The sequence below is a fragment of the Petromyzon marinus genome, chromosome 23 (assembly GCF_048934315.1).
Source record: "Petromyzon marinus isolate PM22_M1 ecotype Great Lakes invasive population chromosome 23, UKy_Petmar_22M1.pri1.0, whole genome shotgun sequence".
NCBI classification, from domain to species: Eukaryota; Metazoa; Chordata; class Hyperoartia; order Petromyzontiformes; family Petromyzontidae; genus Petromyzon; species Petromyzon marinus.
The window spans coordinates 27,140,001-27,159,539 of record NC_133689.1 but is presented as its reverse complement, the minus strand read 5'-3'; positions in this window follow the sequence as shown (position 1 = coordinate 27,159,539).

Genomic DNA, 19,539 nt, shown 5'->3' with positions numbered 1-19,539 from the left:
CTCGCCAACATCTACACTCACCCCAACACCATCCACGCCCACCCCAACCCCATTCACTCTCACTCCTACAACATCCACGCTCACTCCTACACCATCCATGCTCACCTTTAGAACCTCCACGCTCACCCCCTACACCATCTACGCTCACTCCTACACCATCCATGCTCACCTTTACAACCTCCACGCTCACCCCCTACACCATCTACGCTCACTCCTACATCATCCACGCTCACTCCTCCAACATCCACGCTCACCCTTACACCATCCACACTCACCCCTTCAACATCCACGCTCTCATACAAAATCCACGCTCACTCCTGCAACATCCACGCTCACCCCTACCACATCCACGCTCACCCTCACCACATCCACTCTCACCCCTACACCATCCACGCTCACCCCTACAACATTCACGCTCACTCCTTCAACATCCACGCTCACCCCTGCAACATCAACGCTCACCCCGCCAACATCCACACTCACCCCAACACCATCCACGCCCACCCCAACCCCATTCACTCTCACCCCTACAACATCCACGCTCACTCCTACACCATCCATGCTCACCTTTGCAACCTCCACGCTCACCCCTACACCATCCACGCTCACCCCTACAATAGCCACGCTCACCCCTACACCATCCACGCTCACCTCTACAACATCCACACTCACCCCTACACCATACACCCTCACCCTGACAACATCCACGCTCACCCCTACAACATCCAGCATCACCCCAACACCATCCACGCTCACCGCTACAACATGCACCCTCACTCCTACACCATCTACGCTCACTTCTACAACATCCACGCTCACCCCTACACCATCCACCCTCACCCCGACAACATCCACGCTCACCCCTACAACATCCACGTTCACCCCTACAACGTCCACGCTCACCGCTACACCGTCCACGCTCACCTTTATAATGTCCACGCTCACTCCTACACCATCCACGCTCACCCCTACACCATCCACGCTCACCCCTACACCATCCGCGCTCACCACTACACCATCCACGCTTTCCCCTATACCATCCACACATCTACACCATCCATGCTCACTCATACAACATCCACTCTCACCCCTACACCATCCACGCTCACCTTTACAACATCCACTCTCACCCCTACACCATCCACGCTCACTCCTGCAATATCCACGCTCACCCCTACACCATCCACGCTCACCTCTCCAACATCCATACTCACCCCGACACCATCCACTCTCACCCCGACACTATCCACTCTCACCCCGACACCATCCACTCTCACCCCAACACCATCCACGCCACACCCAACCCCATCCACTCTCACCCCTGCAACATCCACGCTCACTCCTACACCATCCACGCTCACCTTTACAACCTCCACGCTCACCTATACAACTTCCAAGCTCACCCCCTACACCATCTACGCTCACTCCTGCAACATCCACGCTCACCCCTACAACATCCACGCTCACCCCTACACCATCCACGCTCACCCCTACACCATCCACGCTCACCCCTACACCATCGATGCTCACCCCTACACCATCCACGCTCACCCCTACACCATGCACGCTCACCTCTACAACATCCACACTCACCCCTACACCATCCACCCTCACCCCGACAACATCCACGCTCACCCCTACAACATCCACCCTCACCCCAACACCATCCACGCTCACCGCTACAACATCCACCCTCACTCCTACACCATCTACGCTCACTTCTACAACATCCACGCTCACCCCTACACCATCCACCCTCACGCCTACAACATCCACGCTCACCCCTACAACATCCACGTTCTTCCCTACAACGTCCACGCTCACCGCTACACTGTCCACGCTCACCTTTACAATGTCCACGCCCACTCCTACACCATCCACGCTCACACCTACACCATCCACGCTCACCCCTACACCATCCACGCTCACTCCTACACCATCCACGCTCACCCCTACACTGTCCACGCTCACCCCTACCACATCCACGCTCACCCCCACCACATCCACTCTCACCCCTACACCATCCACGCTCACCACTACACCATCCATGCTTTCACCTATACCATCCGCACTCACCTCTACACCGTCCATGCTCACTCATACAACATCCTCTCTCACCCCAACACCATCCACGCTCACCTTTACAACATCCACTCTCACCCCTACACCATCCACGCTCACCCCTACAACATTCACGCTCACTCCTGCAACATCCATGCGCACCCCTGCAACATCAACGCTCACCTCGCCAACATCTACACTCACCCCAACACCATCCACGCCCACCCCAACCCCATTCACTCTCACTCCTACAACATCCACGCTCACTCCTACACCATCCATGCTCACCTTTAGAACCTCCACGCTCACTCCCTACACCATCTACGCTCACTCCTACACCATCCATGCTCACCTTTACAACCTCCACGCTCACCCCCTACACCATCTACGCTCACTCCTACATCATCCACGCTCACTCCTCCAACATCCACGCTCACCCTTACACCATCCACACTCACCCCTTCAACATCCACGCTCTCATACAAAATCCACGCTCACTCCTGCAACATCCACGCTCACCCCTACCACATCCACGCTCACCCTCACCACATCCACTCTCACCCCTACACCATCCACGCTCACCCCTACAACATTCACGCTCACTCCTGCAACATCCACGCTCACCCCTGCAACATCAACGCTCACCCCGCCAACATCCACACTCACCCCAACACCATCCACGCCCACCCCAACCCCATTCACTCTCACCCCTACAACATCCACGCTCACTCCTACACCATCCATGCTCACCTTTACAACCTCCACGCTCACCCCTACACCATCCACGCTCACCCCTACAATAGCCACGCTCACCCCTACACCATCCACGCTCACCTCTACAACATCCACACTCACCCCTACACCATACACCCTCACCCTGACAACATCCACGCTCACCCCTACAACATCCAGCATCACCCCAACACCATCCACGCTCACCGCTACAACATGCACCCTCACTCCTACACCATCTACGCTCACTTCTACAACATCCACGCTCACCCCTACACCATCCACCCTCACCCCGACAACATCCACGCTCACCCCTACAACATCCACGTTCACCCCTACAACGTCCACGCTCACCGCTACACCGTCCACGCTCACCTTTATAATGTCCACGCTCACTCCTACACCATCCACGCTCACCCCTACACCATCCGCGCTCACCACTACACCATCCACGCTTTCCCCTATACCATCCACACACACATCTACACCATCCATGCTCACTCATACAACATCGACTCTCACCCCTACACCATCCACGCTCACCTTTACAACATCCACTCTCACCACTACACCATCCACGCTCACTCCTGCAATATCCACGCTCACCCCTACACCATCCACGCTCACCTCTCCAACATCCATACTCACCCCGACACCATCCACTCTCACCCCGACACTATCCACTCTCACCCTGACACCATCCACTCTCACCCCAACACCATCCACGCCACACCCAACCCCATCCACTCTCACCCCTGCAACATCCACGCTCACTCCTACACCATCCACGCTCACCTTTACAACCTCCACCCTCACCTTTACAACCTCCACGCTCACCCCCTACACCATCTACGCTCACTCCTGCAACATCCACGCTCACCCCTACAACATCCACGCTCACCCCTACACCATCCACGCTCACCCCTACACCATCCACGCTCACCCCTACACCATCCACGCTCACCCCTACAATAGTCACGCTCACCCCTACACCATGCACGCTCACCTCTACAACATCCACACTCACCCCTACACCATCCACCCTCACCCCGACAACATCCACGCTCACCCCTACAACATCCACCCTCACCACAACACCATCCACGCTCACCGCTACAACATCCACCCTCACTCCTACACCATCTACGCTCACTTCTACAACATCCACGCTCACCCCTACACCATCCACCCTCACGCCTACAACATCCACGCTCACCCCTACAACATCCACGTTCACCCCTACAACGTCTACGCTCACGGCTACACTGTCCACGCTCACCTTTACAATGTCCACGCTCACTCCTACACCATCTACGCTCACTCCTACACCATCCATGCTCACCTTTACAACCTCCACGCTCACCCCCTACACCATCTACGCTCACTCCTACATCATCCACGCTCACTCCTCCAACATCCACGCTCACCCTTACACCATCCACACTCACCCCTTCAACATCCACGCTCTCATACAAAATCCACGCTCACTCCTGCAACATCCACGCTCACCCCTACCACATCCACGCTCACCCTCACCACATCCACTCTCACCCCTACACCATCCACGCTCACCCCTACAACATTCACGCTCACTCCTGCAACATCCACGCTCACCCCTGCAACATCAACGCTCACCCCGCCAACATCCACACTCACCCCAACACCATCCACGCCCACCCCAACCCCATTCACTCTCACCCCTACAACATCCACGCTCACTCCTACACCATCCATGCTCACCTTTACAACCTCCACGCTCACCCCTACACCATCCACGCTCACCCCTACAATAGCCACGCTCACCCCTACACCATCCACGCTCACCTCTACAACATCCACACTCACCCCTACACCATACACCCTCACCCTGACAACATCCACGCTCACCCCTACAACATCCAGCATCACCCCAACACCATCCACGCTCACCGCTACAACATGCACCCTCACTCCTACACCATCTACGCTCACTTCTACAACATCCACGCTCACCCCTACACCATCCACCCTCACCCCGACAACATCCACGCTCACCCCTACAACATCCACGTTCACCCCTACAACGTCCACGCTCACCGCTACACCGTCCACGCTCACCTTTATAATGTCCACGCTCACTCCTACACCATCCACGCTCACCCCTACAACATCCACGCTCACCCCTACACCATCCACGCTCACCACTACACCATCCACGCTTTCCCCTATACCATCCACACATCTACACCATCCATGCTCAGTCATACAACATCCACTCTCACCCCTACACCATCCACGCTCACCTTTACAACATCCACTCTCACCCCTACACCATCCACGCTCACTCCTGCAATATCCACGCTCACCCCTACACCATCCACGCTCACCTCTCCAACATCCATACTCACCCCGACACCATCCACTCTCACCCCGACACTATCCACTCTCACCCTGACACCATCCACTCTCACCCCAACACCATCCACGCCACACCCAACCCCATCCACTCTCACCCCTGCAACATCCACGCTCACTCCTACACCATCCACGCTCACCTTTACAACCTCCACCCTCACCTTTACAACCTCCACGCTCACCCCCTACACCATCTACGCTCACTCCTGCAACATCCACGCTCACCCCTACAACATCCACGCTCACCCCTACACCATCCACGCTCACCCCTACACCATCCACGCTCACCCCTACACCATCCACGCTCACCCCTACAATAGCCACGCTCACCCCTACACCATGCACGCTCACCTCTACAACATCCACACTCACCCCTACACCATCCACCCTCACCCCGACAACATCCACGCTCACCCCTACAACATCCACCCTCACCCCAACACCATCCACGCTCACCGCTACAACATCCACCCTCACTCCTACACCATCTACGCTCACTTCTACAACATCCACGCTCACCCCTACACCATCCACCCTCACGCCTACAACATCCACGCTCACCCCTACAACATCCACGTTCACCCCTACAACGTCTACGCTCACGGCTACACTGTCCACGCTCACCTTTACAATGTCCACGCTCACTCCTACACCATCTACGCTCACTCCTACACCATCCATGCTCACCTTTACAACCTCCACGCTCACCCCCTACACCATCTACGCTCACTCCTACATCATCCACGCTCACTCCTCCAACATCCACGCTCACCCCTACACCATCCACGCTCACCCCTACACCATCCACGCTCACCCCTACACCATCCACGCTCACCCCTACAATAGCCACGCTCACCCCTACACCATGCACGCTCACTCCTGCAACATCCACGCTCACCCCTACAACATCCACGCTCACCCCTACACCATCCACGCTCACCCCTACACCATCCACGCTCACCCCTACACCATCCACGCTCACCCCTACAATAGCCACGCTCACCCCTACACCATGCACGCTCACCTCTACAACATCCACACTCACCCCTACACCATCCACCCTCACCCCGACAACATCCACGCTCACCCCTACAACATCCACCCTCACCCCAACACCATCCACGCTCACCGCTACAACATCCACCCTCACTCCTACACCATCTACGCTCACTTCTACAACATCCACGCTCACCCCTACACCATCCACCCTCACGCCTACAACATCCACGCTCACCCCTACAACATCCACGTTCACCCCTACAACGTCTACGCTCACGGCTACACTGTCCACGCTCACCTTTACAATGTCCACGCTCACTCCTACACCATCTACGCTCACTCCTACACCATCCATGCTCACCTTTACAACCTCCACGCTCACCCCCTACACCATCTACGCTCACTCCTACATCATCCACGCTCACTCCTCCAACATCCACGCTCACCCTTACACCATCCACACTCACCCCTTCAACATCCACGCTCTCATACAAAATCCACGCTCACTCCTGCAACATCCACGCTCACCCCTACCACATCCACGCTCACCCTCACCACATCCACTCTCACCCCTACACCATCCACGCTCACCCCTACAACATTCACGCTCACTCCTGCAACATCCACGCTCACCCCTGCAACATCAACGCTCACCCCGCCAACATCCACACTCACCCCAACACCATCCACGCCCACCCCTACCCCATTCACTCTCACCCCTACAACATCCACGCTCACTCCTACACCATCCATGCTCACCTTTACAACCTCCACGCTCACCCCTACACCATCCACGCTCACCCCTACAATAGCCACACTCACCCCTACACCATCCACGCTCACCTCTACAACATCCACACTCACCCCTACACCATACACCCTCACCCTGACAACATCCACGCTCACCCCTACAACATCCACGTTCACCCCTACAACGTCTACGCTCACGGCTACACTGTCCACGCTCACCTTTACAATGTCCACGCTCACTCCTACACCATCCACGCTCACACCTACATCATCCACGCTCACCCCTACACCATCCACGCTCACTCCTACACCATCCACGCTCACCCCTACACTGTCCACGCTCACCCCTACCACATCCACGCTCACCCCCACCACATCCACTCTCACCCCTACACCATCCACGCTCACCACTACACCATCCATGCTTTCACCTATACCATCCACACTCACCTCTACACCGTCCATGCTCACTCATACAACATCCACTCTCACCCCAACACCATCCACGCTCACCTTTACAACATCCACTCTCACCCCTACACCATCCACGCTTACCCCTACAACATTCACGCTCACTCCTGCAACATCCACGCGCACCCCTGCAACATCAACACTCAATACTCGCCAACATCTACACTCACCCCAACACCATCCACGCCCACCCCAACCCCATTCACTCTCACTCCTACAACATCCACGCTCACTCCTACACCATCCATGCTCACCTTTAGAACCTCCACGCTCACCCCCTACACCATCTACGCTCACTCCTACACCATCCATTCTCACCTTTACAACCTCCACGCTCACCCCCTACACCATCTACGCTCACTCCTACATCATCCACGCTCACTCCTCCAACATCCACGCTCACCCTTACACCATCCACACTCACCCCTTCAACATCCACGCTCTCATACAAAATCCACGGTCACTCCTGCAACATCCACGCTCACCCCTACCACATCCACGCTCACCCCCACCACATCCACTCTCACCGCTACACCATCCACGCTCACCTTTACAACATCCACTCTCACCCCTACACCATCCACGCTCACCCCTACATCATCCACGCTCACTCCTGCAACATGCACGCTCACCCCTGCAACATCAACGCTCACCTCGCCAACATCCACACTCACCCGAACACCATCCACGCCCACCCCAACACCATCCACGCCCACCCCAACCCCATTCACTCTCACCCCTTCAACATCCACGCTCACTCCTACACAATCCATGCTCACCTTTACAACCTCCACGCTCACCCCCTACACCATCTACGCTCACTCCTACATCATCCATGCTCACCTTTACACCATCCACGCTCACCCCTACATCATCCACGCTCACCCCTACCACATCCACGCTCACCCCCACCACATCCACTTTCACCCCTACACCATCCACGCTCACCACTACACCATCCATGCTTTCCCCTATACCATCCACACTCACCTCTACACCGTGCATGCTCACTCATACAACATCCACTCTCACCGCTACACCATCCACGCTCGCCTTTACAACATCCACTCTCACCCCTACACCATCCACGCTCACCCCTACAACATTCACGCTCACTCCTGCAACATCCACGCTCACCCCTGCAACATCAACGCTCACCCCGCCAACATCCACACTCACCCCAACACCATCCACGCCCACCCCAACCCCATTCACTCTCACCCCTACAACATCCACGCTCACTCCTACACCATCCATGCTCACCTTTACAACCTCCACGCTCACCCCCTACACCATCTACGCTCACGCCTACATCATCCATGCTCACCTTTACAACGTCCATGCTCACCCCTACACCATCCACGCTCACCCCTACACCATCCACGTTTTCTCCTACAACACTCACGCTCACTCCTGCAACATCCACGCTCACCCCTACACCATCCACGCTCACCCCTACAATAGTCACGCTCACCCCTACAATAGTCACGCTCACCTCTACACCATCCACGCTCACCCCTACAACATCCACGCTCACTCCTGCAACATCCACGCTCACCCCTACACTATCCACGCTCACCTCTCCAACATCCATACTCACCCCGACACCATCCACTCTCACCCCGACACCATCCACTCTCACCCCAACACCATCCACTCTCACCCCAACACCTTCCAGGCCACACCCAACCCCATCCACTCTCACCCCTACAACATCCACGCTCACTCCTACACCATCCACGCTCACCTTTACAACCTCCACGCTCACCTTTACAACCTCCACGCTCACCCCCTACACCATCTACGCTCACTCCTGCAACATCCACTCTCACCCCTACAACATCCACGCTCACCCCTACACCATCCACGCTCACCCCTGCACCATCCACGCTCACTCCTACACCATCCACGCTCACACCTTCACCATCCAAGCTCACCCCTGCACCATCCACGCTCACCCCTACAATAGCCACACTCACCCCTACACCATCCACGCTCACCTCTACAACATCCACACTCACCCCTACACCATCCACCCTCACCCCGACAACATCAACGCTCACCCCTACACCATCCACGCTCACCTCTCCAACATCCATACTCACCCCGACACCATCCACTCTCACCGCTACACCATCCACTCTCACCCCCCACACCATCCACGCCCACCCCAACCCCATCCACTCTCACCCCTACAACATCCACGCTCACTCCTACACCATCCACGCTCACCTTTACAACCTCCACGCTCCCCTTTACAACCTCCACGCTCACCCCCTACACCATCTACGCTCACTCCTGCAACATCCACTCTCACCCCTACAACATCCACGCTCACTCCTACACCAGCCACACTCACACCTTCACCAGCCACGCTCACACCTTCACCATCCAAGCTCACCCCTACACCATGCACGCTCACCTCTACAACATCCACACTCACCCCTACACCATCCACCCTCACCCCGACAACATCCACGCTCACCCCTACAACATCCACCCTCACCCCAACACCATCCACGCTCACCGCTACAACATCCACCCTCACTCCTACACCATCTACGCTCACTTCTACAACATCCACGCTCACCCCTACACCATCCACCCTCACGCCTACAACATCCATGCTCACCCCTACAACATCCACGTTCACCCCTACAACGTCCACGCTCACCTCTACACTGTCCACGCTCACCTTTACAATGTCCACGCTCACTCCTACACCATCCACGCTCACACCTACACCATCCACGCTCACCCCTACACCATCCATGCTCACTCCTACACCATCCACGCTCACCCCTACACTGTCCACGCTCACCCCTACCACATCCACGCTCACCCCCACCACATCCACTCTCACCCCTATACCATCCACGCTCACCACTACACCATCCATGCTTTCCCCTATACCATCCACACTCACCTCTACACCGTCCATGCTCACTCATACAACATCCATTCTCACCCCAACACCATCCATGCTCACCTTTACAACATCCACTCTCACCCCTACACCATCCACGCTCACCCCTACAACATTCACGCTCACTCCTGCAACATCCACGCGCACCCCTGCAACATCAACGCTCACCTCGCCACCATCTACACTCACCCCAATACCATCTACGCCCACCCCAACCCCATTCACTCTCACCCCTACAACATCCACGCTCACTCCTACACCATCCATGCTCACCTTTAAAACCTCCACGCTCACCCCCTACACCATCTACGCTCACTCCTACATCATCCACGGTCACTCCTCCAACATCCACGCTCACCCTTACACCATCCACACTCACCCCTTCAACATCCACGCTCTCTCATACAAAATCCACGCTCACTCCTGCAACATCCACGCTCACCCCTACCACATCCACGCTCACCCCCACCACATCCACTCTCACCCCTACACCATCCACGCTCACCACTACACCATCCATGCTTTCCCCTATACCATCCACACTCACCTCTACACCGTGCATGCTCACTCATACAACATCCACTCTCACCGCTACACCATCCACTCTCACCTTTACAACATCCACTCTCACCCCTACACCATCCACGCTCACCCCTACAACATCCACGCTCACTCCTGCAACATCCACGCTCACCCCTGCAACATCAACGCTCACCTCGCGAACATCCACACTCACCCCAACACCATCCACGCCCACCCCAACACCATCCACGCCCACCCCAACCCCATTCACTCTCACCCCTACAACATCCACGCTCACTCCTACACCATCCATGCTCACCTTTACAACCTCCACGCTCACCCCCTACACCATCTACGCTCACTCCTACATCATCCATGCTCACCTTTACAACGTTCATGCTCACCCCTACATCATCCACGCTCACCCCTACACCATCCACGTTTTCTCCTACACCACTCACGCTCACTCCTGCAACATCCACGCTCACCGCTACACCATCCACATTCACCCCTTCAACATCCACGCTCTCTCATACAAAATCCACGCTCACTCCTGCAACATCCACGCTCACCCCTACACCATCCACGCTCACCCCCATAATAGTCACGCTCACCCCTACACCATTCACGCTCACCTCTACAACATCCACGCTCACCCCTACACCATCCACGCTCACCACTACACCATCCACGCTTTCCCCTATACCATCCACACATCTACACCGTCCATGCTCACTCATACAACATCCACTCTCACCCCCACACCATCCAGGCTCACCTTTACAACATCCACTCTCACCCCTACATCATCCACGCTCACCCCTACAACATCCACGCTCACTCCTGCAACATCCACGCTCACCCCTACACCATCCACGCTCACCTCTGCAACATCCAGTCTCACCCCGACACCATCCACTCTCACCCCAACACCATCCACTCTCACCCCAACACCATCCACTCTCACCCCAACACCATCCACGCCACACCCAACCCCATCCACTCTCACCCCTACAACATCCACGCTCACTCCTACACCATCCACGCTCACCTTTACAACCTCCACGCTCACCTTTACAACCTCCACGCTCACCCCTGCAACATCTACGCTCACCTCGCCAACATCCACACTCACTCCTACAACATCCACGCTCACCTCTACACCATCCACGCTCACCCCTACACCATTCACTCTCACCCCTACAACATCCACGCTCACTCCTACACCATCCATGCTCACCTTTACAACCTCCACGCTCACCCCCTACACCATCTACGCTCACTCCTACATCATCCATGCTCACCTTTACAACGTTCATGCTCACCCCTACATCATCCACGCTCACCCCTACACCATCCACGTTTTCTCCTACACCACTCACGCTCACTCCTGCAACATCCACGCTCACCCCTACACCATCCACATTCACCCCTTCAACATCCACGCTCTCTCATACAAAATCCACGCTCACTCCTGCAACATCCACGCTCACCCCTACACCATCCACGCTCACCGCCACAATAGTCACGCTCACCCCTACACCATTCACGCTCACCTCTACAACATCCACGCTCAACCCTACACCATCCACGCTCACCACTACACCATCCACGCTTTCCCCTATACCATCCACACATCTACACCGTCCATGCTCACTCATACAACATCCACTCTCACCCCCACACCATCCAGGCTCACCTTTACAACATCCACTCTCACCCCTACACCATCCACGCTCACCCCTACAACATCCACGCTCACTCCTGCAACATCCACGCTCACCCCTACACCATCCACGCTCACCTCTGCAACATCCAGTCTCACCCCGACACCATCCACTCTCACCCCAACACCATCCACTCTCACCCCAACACCATCCACTCTCACCCCAACACCATTCACGCCACACCCAACCCCATCCACTCTCACCCCTACAACATCCACGCTCACTCCTACACCATCCACGCTCACCTTTACAACCTCCACGCTCACCTTTACAACCTCCACGCTCACCCCCTACACCATCTACGCTCACTCCTGCAACATCCACTCTCACCCCTACAACATCCACGCTCACCTCTACACCATCCACGCTCACCCCTACACCATCCACGCTCACTCCTACACCATCCACGCTCACACCTTCACCATCCAAGCTCACCCCTACACCATCCACGCTCACCGCGACACCATCCACTCTCACCCCCCACACCATCCACGCCCACCCCAACCCCATCCACTCTCACCCCTACAACATCCACGCTCACCCCTACAACATCCACGCTCACTCCTGCAACATCCACGCTCACCCCTGCAACATCAACGCTCACCTCGCCAACATCCACACTCACCCCAACACCATCCACGCCCACCCCAACACCATCCACGCCCACCCCAACCCCATTCACTCTCACCCCTACAACATCCACGCTCACTCCTACACCATCCATGCTCACCTTTACAACCTCCACGCTCACCCCCTACACCATCTACGCTCACTCCTACATCATCCATGCTCACCTTTACAACGTTCATGCTCACCCCTACATCATCCACGCTCACCCCTACACCATCCACGTTTTCTCCTACACCACTCACGCTCACTCCTGCAACATCCACGCTCACCCCTACACCATCCACATTCACCCCTTCAACATCCACGCTCTCTCATACAAAATCCACGCTCACTCCTGCAACATCCACGCTCACCCCTACACCATCCACGCTCACCCCCATAATAGTCACGCTCACCCCTACACCATTCACGCTCACCTCTACAACATCCACGCTCACCCCTACACCATCCACGCTCACCACTACACCATCCACGCTTTCCCCTATACCATCCACACATCTACACCGTCCATGCTCACTCATACAACATCCACTCTCACCCCCACACCATCCAGGCTCACCTTTACAACATCCACTCTCACCCCTACACCATCCACGCTCACCCCTACAACATCCACGCTCACTCCTGCAACATCCACGCTCACCCCTACACCATCCACGCTCACCTCTGCAACATCCAGTCTCACCCCGACACCATCCACTCTCACCCCAACACCATCCACTCTCACCCCAACACCATCCACTCTCACCCCAACACCATCCACGCCACACCCAACCCCATCCACTCTCACCTCTACACCATCCACGCTCACCCCTACACCATCCACGCTCACTCCTACACCATCCACGCTCACACCTTCACCATCCAAGCTCACCCCTACACCATCCACGCTCACCGCGACACCATCCACTCTCACCCCCCACACCATCCACGCCCACCCCAACCCCATCCACTCTCACCCCTACAACATCCACGCTCACTCCTACACCATCCACGCTCACCTTTACAACCTCCACGCTCACCTTTACAACCTCCACGCTCACCCCCTACACCATCTACGCTCACTCCTGCAACATCCACTCTCACCCCTACAACATCCACGCTCACTCCTACACCAGCCACACTCACACCTTCACCATCCAAGCTCACCCCTACACCATGCACGCTCACCCCTACACCATCCACGCTCACCCCTACACCATCCACGCTCACTCCTACACCAGCCACGCTCACACCTTCACCATCCAAGCTCACCCCTACACCATGCACGCTCACCTCTACAACATCCACACTCACCCTTACACCATCCACCCTCACCCCGACAACATCCACGCTCACCCCTACAACATCCACCCTCACCCCAACACCATCCACGCTCACCGCTACAACATCCACCCTCACTCCTACACCATCTACGCTCACTTCTACAACATCCACGCTCACCCCTACACCATCCACCCTCACGCCTACAACATCCACGCTCACCCCTACAACATCCACGTTCACCCCTACAACGTCCACGCTCACCGCTACACTGTCCAAGCTCACCTTTACAATGTCCACGCTCACTCCTACACCATCCACGCTCACACCTACACCATCCACGCTCACCCCTACACCAACCACGCTCACTCCTACACCATCCACGCTCACCCCTACACTGTCCACGCTCACCCCTACCACATCCACGCTCACCCCCACCACATCCACTCTCACCCCTACACCATCCACGATCACCACTACACCATCCATGCTTTCCCCTATACCATCCACACTCACCTCTACACCGTCCATGCTCACTCATACAACATCCACTCTCACCCCAACACCATCCACGCTCACCTTTACAATATCCACTCTCACCCCTACACCATCCACGCTCACCCCTACAACATTCACGCTCACTCCTGCAACATCCACGCGCACCCCTGCAACATCAACGCTCACCTCGCCAACATCTACACTCACACCAACACCATCCACGCCCACCCCAACCCCATTCACTCTCACCCCTACAACATCCACGCTCACTCCTACACCATCCATGCTCACCTTTACAACCTCCACGCTCACCCCCTACACCATCTACGCTCACTCCTACACCATCCATGCTCACCTTTACAACCCTCATGCTCACCCCCTACACCATCTACGCTCACTCCCACATCATCCACGCTCACTCCTCCAACATCCACGCTGACCCTTACACTATTCACACTCACCCCTTCAACATCCACGCTCTCTCATACAAAATCCACGCTCACTCCTGCAACATCCACGCTCACCCCTACCACATCCACGCTCACCCCCACCACATCCACTCTCACCCCTACACCATCCACGCTCACCACTACACCATCCATGCTTTCCCCTATACCATCCACACTCACCTCTACACCGTGCATGCTCACTCATACAACATCCACTCTCACCGCTACACCATCCACGCTCACCTTTACAACATCCACTCTCACCCCTACACCATCCACGCTCACCCCTACAACATCCACGCTCACTCCTGCAACATCCACGCTCACCCCTGCAACATCAACGCTCACCTCGCCAACATCCACACTCACCCCAACACCATCCACGCCCACCCCAACACCATCCACGCCCACCCCAACCCCATTCACTCTCACCCCTACACAATCCACGCTCACTCCTACACCATCCATGCTCACCTTTACAACCTCCACGCTCACCCCCTACACCATCTACGCTTACTCCTACATCATCCATGCTCACCTTTACAACGTCCATGCTCACCCCTACATCATCCATGCTCACCCCTACACCATCCACGTTTTCTCCTACAACACTCACGCTCACTCCTGCAACATCCACGCTCACCCCTACACCATCCACACTCACCCCTTCAACATCCACGCTCTCTCATACAAAATCCACGCTCACTCCTGCAACATCCACGCTCACCCCTACACCATCCATGCTCACCCCTACAATAGTCACGCTCACCCCTACACCATTCACGCTCACCTCTACAACATCCACGCTCACCCCTACACCATCCACGCTCACCACTACACCATCCACGCTTTCCCCTATACCATCCACACATCTACACCGTCCATGCTCACTCATACAACATCCACTCTCACCCCCACACCATCCACGCTCACCTTTACAACATCCACTCTCACCCCTACACCATCCACGCTCACCCCTACAACATCCACGCTCACTCCTGCAACATCCACGCTCACCCCTACACCATCCACGCTCACCTCTCCAACATCCACTCTCACCCCGACACCATCCACTCTCACCCCAACACCATCCACTCTCACCCCAACACAATCCACTCTCACCCCAACACCATCCACGCCCCACCCAACCCCATCCACTCTCACCCCTACAACATCCACGCTCACTCCTACACCATCCACGCTCACCTTTACAACCTCCACGCTCACCTTTACAACCTCCACGCTCACTCCCTACACCATCTACGCTCACTCCTGCAACATCCACTCTCACCCCTACAACATCCACGCTCACCCCTATACCATCGACGCTCACCCCTACACCATCCACGCTCACTCCTACACAATGCACGCTCACCTCTACAACATCCACACTCACCCCTACACGATCCACCCTCACCCCGACAACATCCACGCTCACCCCTACAACATCCACCCTCACCCCAACACCATCCACGCTCACCGCTACAACATCCACCCTCACTCCTACACCATCTACGCTCACTTCTACAACATCCACGCTCACCCCTACACCATCCACCCTCACCCCTACAACATCCACGCTCACCCCTACAACATCCACGTTCACCTCTACAACGTCCACGCTCACCGCTACACTGTCCACGCTCACCTTTACAATGTCCACGCTCACTACTACACCATCCACGCTCACACCTACACCATCCACGCTCACCCCTATACCATCCACGCTCACCCCTACACCATCCACGCTCACCACTACACCATCCATGCTTTCCCCTATACTATCCACACTCACCTCTACACCGTCCATGCTCACTCATACAACATCCACTCTCACCCCAACACCATCCACGCTCACCATTACAACATCCACTCTCACCCCTACACCATCCACGCTCACCCCTACAACATCCACGCTCACTCCTGCAACATCCACGCTCACCCCTGCAACATCAACGCTCACCTCGCCAACATCCACACTCACCCCAACACCATCCACGCCCACCCCAACACCATCCACGCCCACCCCAACCCCATTCACTCTCACCCCTACAACATCCACGCTCACTCCTACACCATCCATGCTCACCATTACAACCTCCACGCTCACCCCCTACACCATCTACGCTCACTCCTACATCATCCATGCTCACCTTTACAACGTCCATGCTCACCCCTACATCATCCACGCTCACCCCTACAACATCCACGCTCACTCCTGCAACATCCACGCGCACCCCTGCAACATCCACGCTCACCTCGCCAACATCTACACTCACCCCAACACCATCCACGCCCACCCCAACCCCATTCACTCTCACCCCTACAACATCCACGCTCACTCCTACACCATCCATGCTCACCTTTACAACCTCCACGCTCACCCCCTACACCATCTACGCTCACTCCTACACCATCCATGCTCACCTTTACAACCTCCACGCTCACCCCCTACACCATCTACGCTCACTCCTACATCATCCACGCTCACTCCTCCAACATCCACGCTCACCCCTACACCATCCACACTCACCCCTTCAACATCCACGCTCTCTCATACAAAATCCACCTCACTCCTGCAACATCCACGCTCACCCCTACAATAGCCACGCTCACCCCTACACCATCCACGCTCACCTCTACAACATCCACGCTCACCCCTACACCATCCACGCTCACCACTACACCATCCACGCTTTCCCCTATACCATCCACACTCACATCTACACTGTCCATGCTCACTCATACAACATCCACTCTCACCCCTACACCATCCACACTCACCCCTTCAACATCCACGCTCTCTCATGCAATATCCACGCTCACTCCTGCAACATCCACGCTCACCCCTACAATAGCCACGCTCACCCCTACACCATCCACGCTCACCTCTACAACATCCACGCTCACCCCTACACCATCCACGCTCACCACTACACCATCCACGCTTTCCCCTATACCATCCACACTCACATCTACACCGTCCATGCTCACTCATACAACATCCACTCTCACCCCTACACCATCCACGCTCACCTTTACAACATCCACTCTCACCCCTACACCATCGAAGCTCACCCCTACAACATCCACGCTCACTCCTGCAACATCCACGCTCACCCCTACACCATCCACGCTCACCTCTCCAACATCCATACTCACCCCGACACCATCCACTCTCACCCCGACACCATCCACTCTCACCCCAACACTATCCACGCCACACCCAACCCCATCCACTCTCACCCCTACAACACCCACGCTCACTCCTACACCATCCACGCTCACCTTTACAACCTCCACGCTCACCCCCTACACCATCTACGCTCACTCTTGCAACATCCACTCTCACCCCTACAACATCCACGCTCACCCCTATACCATCCACGCTCACCCCTACACCATCCACGCTCACTCCTACACCAGCCACGCTCACCTCTCCAACATCCACACTCACCCCAACACCATCCACGCCCACCCCAACCCCATTCACTCTCACCCCTACAACATCCACGCTCACTCCTACACCATCCATGCTCACCTTTACAACCCCCACGCTCACCCCCTACACCATCCACGCTCACCCCTACAATAGCCACGCTCACCCTTACACCATCCACGCTCACCTCTACAACATCCACGCTCACCCCTACACCATCCACGCTCACCACTACGCCATCCACGCTCACCACTACACCATCCACGCTCACCCCTACACCATCCACGCTCACCAATACACCATCCACGCTCACCCCTACAATAGCCACGCTCACCCTTACACCATCCACGCTCACCTCTACAACATCCACGCTCACCCCTACACCATCCACGCTCACCACTACGCCATCCACGCTCACCACTACACCATCCACGTTTACGCCTACAACACCCACGCTCACTCCGGCAACATCCACGCTCACCCCTACACCATCCACACTCACCCCTACAACATCCACGCTCACCCCTACAATAGCCACGCTCACCCTTACACCATCCACGCTCACCTCTACAACATCCACGCTCACCCCTACACCATCCACGCTCACCACTACGCCATCCACGCTTTCCCCTATACCATCCACACTCACATCTACAATGTCCATGCTCACTCATATAA